The sequence below is a fragment of the Montipora foliosa genome, chromosome 2 (genome assembly GCF_036669935.1).
Source record: "Montipora foliosa isolate CH-2021 chromosome 2, ASM3666993v2, whole genome shotgun sequence".
Classification (NCBI taxonomy): Eukaryota; Metazoa; Cnidaria; class Anthozoa; order Scleractinia; family Acroporidae; genus Montipora; species Montipora foliosa.
In genome coordinates this window covers 12,021,896-12,026,895 of record NC_090870.1, presented here as the reverse complement: position 1 = coordinate 12,026,895, position 5,000 = coordinate 12,021,896, and the positions used below count along the sequence as shown (strand labels likewise).

General features: G+C 42.5%; 1 protein-coding gene and 2 pseudogenes across 1 annotated transcript in view; 2 read left to right on the top strand and 1 right to left on the bottom strand.

Annotated features, from left to right (window-relative positions):
• Window positions 1–5,000, bottom strand: part of LOC137992466 (uncharacterized) — a 77,189-nt gene that overhangs the window by 26,871 nt on the left and 45,318 nt on the right. The window lies entirely within an intron of this gene.
• LOC137986627 (histone H1-delta-like) lies at window positions 273–878 on the top strand (annotated as a pseudogene).
• On the top strand, window positions 1,930–2,656 carry LOC137986620 (histone H1-delta-like; annotated as a pseudogene).

Sequence of the window (5,000 nt, the reverse complement as noted above, 5' to 3'; positions counted from 1 at the left end):
CTTCAACAAGTTCTGACGAAACGCTATCAATAAACATTCGGCCAAAGAGATAAATGTTTAAGTTAAGCCCTTTTACTTGTCAGAACGAAAGTTTTAATGGCGGTTTTCTGACAGAAAAGCCGTGAGGGAATAAACACAACCTTGGCACACGCCCTGTTAAGGCGTTGTTTCCACGACGGTCCGCATCGGTGTATTTATTACGCGTCGCGCTTGACGAAGAGCATTCCAGTGTTCGATTTGTCGTCCCCCCCCGGTATACAAGAAATTTCGAGATGTCTGATCCAGCACCCGCAACAAAGTCCCCCAAACAGAAGGTGGCTCCAAAGCCAAAAAAACCTGCTGATCATCCACCATACTTGGATATGATCACGGCTGCCCTTTCAGCTCTGAAAGAGGCCGAGGTGGTTCTTCGCGCCAAGCCATCGAAGAAAATACATCAAGAGCAACTACAAGGTTGGAGAAGTCGGCTCACCACCTTAAGATGGCCTTTTGAAAGAGCGGTGCTGCTAGCGGGAAGCTTCCTGCACACAAAAAGGTTGTTGAGCCTCGGGGACTCGTTCAAGTTGCCCAAGGTTAGAGAAGAAGGAGAAGAAAACCAAAGAAGCCAGCTGCAAAGAAACCAGTAGACAAAGCCAAGAAGACTGCCGCAAAGAAGCCGCCGCGAAAGAAAGAGAAGAAAGCCAAAGAAATCTCCGAAAAAGCCCGCCGCTAAAAAAAGCCTGCCGCGAAGAAAGGCCGCAGCCAAAAAAGCCAGCAGCCAAAGAAAGCCGCAGCCAAGCAGCTGGCGGCCAAGCAAGCCGCAGCCAAGATAGCCTGCTGCAAAGAAAGTGGCCAAAAACCAGTGAAAGAAACCCGCGGCTAAGAAGCCTGCGCCTTAAAAGTCGCCTAAGAAGGTGAAGAGCCTTTGCAGTTCACTTCAATTAACATTAAAACGGCTCTTGATAGGAGCCACCAAATACATGAAAGCAAATGACCAACCGATTAACTTGCTACGGTAACTGAAAGAATACGAGATTGCGTTTTTTGAAATAATTCAAGTATTATGTCCTTCGGCCGGTAACGCTAAGTCTGAAAGATTTATCGGCCTCTTATTCCGAGGCGATATGGCTATTCCCAAAATCACGCACCATAGGCGATTTTTAGAAACTAACTACCTTTTCGATGAGGAGTGATTTTTTCGACAAAACAGTTTAATGTAAATTTATAACAGGGAGTTAATCTTTCGCCACCAACCCTCTCCTTCTTTCTCGATCAAATATTAACTTCCGAATACCCAAATCAATGGTTCCGTGAGACTACAGTTAGGGAGCTCTAATGGCGAAAACGCAGTAAAGGCGTGTAGAGAGCACGCGGAAAAGTGGTGCATTCCCAGAGTGCTTTTTTTCTGTACCGATGGAGTTTTTTGAAAGGATTCTTTGTGAGGCTCCGTTGCAACTGTGTTATCACTGCTCTGTTCGTCCCAAAAAACGAAAGCGGGGACACACACACAAAAGATATACCGTATGCAAGAAGGGTAGCCATGACGACTTTAAGATAAAAAAAAAACTAGACATTTTTTGATACTTAAATCTTCGAACAGATGACTCCACCGTTCGCCACTTTGATCAACGGCGACCTACAAGGCTTGTCTTTCTTGTGTCATTTTCAGCAGAAAAAGCACATTTAAAATGAGGTTGACTGTTCTATTTTATTACACCTACGCGTTGAGTAGAAGTTATTCTTTCAAGTTTAAGTCTATAAAATGCAGTAACACGAATTGCAAAGAAATAAATTCACCCCAAAGAGAAAAAGGTCTTCATAAACTACCAACTCTAGAACAACAAAAGCTAAAAATCTCACTCTTCTCTTCAACAAGTTCTCAAGCGCTATCAATAAACATTCGACCAAAGGGATAAATGAGCCGTTTTACTTGTCAGAACTAAAGTTTTAATGGCGGTTTTCTATACAGAAAGCCGAGGGAATAAACACAACTTTGGCACACGCCATGTTAAGGCGTTGTTTCCACGACGGTCCGCATATGGAGTATTTATTACGCGCGCGCTTGACGGAGAGCATTCCAGTGTTCGATTTGTTGGTCGGTATACAAGAAATTTCGAGAGATGTCTGATCCAGCACCAGCACAAAGTCCCCCAAAAAGAAGGTGGCCTCCAAAGCCAAAAAAAACCTGCTGATCATCCACCATACTTGGATATGATCAAGGCTGCCATTTCAGCTCTGAAAGAGCGAGGTGGTTCTTCGCGCCAAGCCATCGAGAAATACATCAAGAGCAACTACAAGGTTGGAGAAGTCGGCTCACACCTTAAGATGGCTTTGAAGAGAGGTGCTGCTAGCGGGAAGCTTCTGCACACAAAAGGTGTTGGGCGCTTCGGGCTCCTTCAAGTTGCCCAAGGCAGAGAAGAAGGAGAAAAAATCCAAAGAAGCCAGCTGCAAAGAAACCAGTCGCCAAAGCCAAGAAGCCTGCCGCAAAGAAGCCCGCCGCGAAGAAAGCAAAGAAATCTCCGAAAAAGCCCGCCGCTAAAAAGCCTGCAGCGAAGAAAGCCGCAGCCAAAAAGCCAGCAGCCAAGAAAGCAGCCTGCTGTGCCAAGAAAGCCGCAGCAAGAAGCCTCCTGCAAAGAAAGTGGCCAAAAAACCAGTGAAGAAAAAAACGCGTGGCTAAGAAGCCTACCGCTAAAAAGTCGCCTAAGAAGTGAAGAGCTTTGCAGTTCACTTCAATTACATAAAACGGCTCTTATAGGAGCCACCAAATACATGAAAGCAATGACCAACAGATTAACTTGCTCGTTAACTGAAATAATTACGATTGCGTTTGAAATAATTCTAGTTCTTATGTACTTCGGCCGGTAACGCTAAGTCTGAAAGATTTATCGGCCTCTTATTCCGAGGCGATATGGCTCTTCCCCAAACTCTGCAACATAGGCGACCTTAAAAAACTAACTAACTTTTGGATGAGGATTGATTTTCTCGACAAAAAAGTTTAATGTAAATTTATAACATGGGTTAATCTTTCGCCACCACCTCTCCTTCTTTCTCTATCAAATAGTAACTTCCGTACCAAATCAATGCGTGCGTAGCCTACATTTAGGAAGCTCTTCTGGCGAAAACGCCATAACAGGAGTTTAGAGAGCACGCAGAAAATTGGTGCAATGCCAGAGTGCTTTTTTTGGTGCAATGAGTTTTTTGAAAGGATGTTTTAATTACTGAGCGAGCAAAGCAGCTAAAAATTTTTCCAAAAAATGGGAAGTGCCCAATATCCAAGTGAGTCGGTAAACTGTTTCGTTTTTAATTGGACAACAGAGTCAAATAATATCTCAACAATTTTGTCCAGGACTGTAGATCATAAAAAAGTGAAGCAGACAATCACAACTCCTGTATACTTGGGCAGGTACAAGGTCACAAGTCACTGTCTCATCAACACTGAAACAACCTTGAACACAAAAGCTAGTACCTTAGGACTAAACATCCTTTTTAGCCACAGTGTTAACATTTTTAGTAACACACCGAGCTGAACAAATGGAGTGGACCTACATGTAGTACTGAAAATTATGGACAATGTAAATACTCACTTAGTGGCCAAGAATAAAACAAGGATTTCTCAGACAAGATGTGCTAAAATGTCCATCTACGCCAAGCCATAGAATGCAGTATTTGATTGGCTGGAGGGTAATGGCTGGAAATGTCACCATAAAATCTAATTGGTTCAAATAAAGGGAGGTGGGAAAAAGTGCACGTGTTGATCGGCGCAAGTATTAAACAAACAGTTGGCGCAATCAGTGACACACAGTTTTAAGGTTTATTGCATGATAATGGCTTATCCTACCTAAAATTAAAGGAGGACAAGGTCAAGGCAACAAAATTGGTTATATAGCTGAGTTTTTTTCCCGCTAGCAGCGTGCGCTCTTCATTGGTTGTCTTATCGAGGTCACATGACAGCCAACAATAAAACTGTTTCCCGCCAAAAGACTCTGAGCGGGGCACGGTGTAAAATCTATGTCGTCAGAGGGTAACAGTGCACCTGTGACCTGCAAATGTTCACCGACCACTGCCATTGCTGTTTCCATTGCATGTATTTTCTTTTTTGTGCTAAATAACAAATCACTTTATGACTGGTCCCTCCGAAACAGTTCATTTTGTGCCCCTCAAATCTCAATGGTTCCCTTGGCTGCGCCTCGGGTAAACTTGAGATTCTCCGGATAATTCAAAATGAGCAGTTATTATTGAACAAATAATGTTACCCCTGGTTAGGAAGAAACCCAAATTCAGACACATAACTAACCCAGAGTATCTTCCTTAGGATCATATTCTCCAAGCTCCACTGGACAACGAAAAAACTTAAGTTAAATCCTCTGGGAACAAAAAAGTTGTTTACCCATAATGTTAGAATTGTGGAATACCATGTGGATTTTGTAAGAGTACAAATAAATTTCTTTTAGCAGTTTTCTTGGGTGGAACCATTGGGGGGATTGCTTGGCCAACTTTATGGCACCGAACTGAATGGGCATAAACCTCACCGGAGGGCGGGTTGCATGATCCTACTGTCCTATACTACATTAGTGTAATAAAATGTGGTACAAAACTTTGAATTCAAAGTTCAAGTTAATTATAATTTCAAGCCAAGGTATGATTTTGTTCAGCCATAGGTCAAATTTGTGTTTTGCAACTGTAGAAAAATTTATTATGAACTGTCCTAAAAAGGTGGTTGGACCTTGTTATTTTTGGGGATGATTTGGTTCTAACCAATGAGTTTAAACTATTTCCAAGCCTTCCACAACAACCACCAGATTCACATATTCGCAAATGGCAAAAAAATAAAGTGAGCTGTTTCATAAAGTGATTTTTCAGCTTATTTCCACCCAGTTATATGCCGTCAATGGAACTTTATGAAGAAGTTAAAAGGGGCTAACTTTATCTAAAGAAGAATGAAAATGCTCTGGGTCTCCAGTGCGACAAAAGCAAAATTGTTTGCAAGAGGTGGGCTCTTGATTCTGAAGGACAAATCGTCA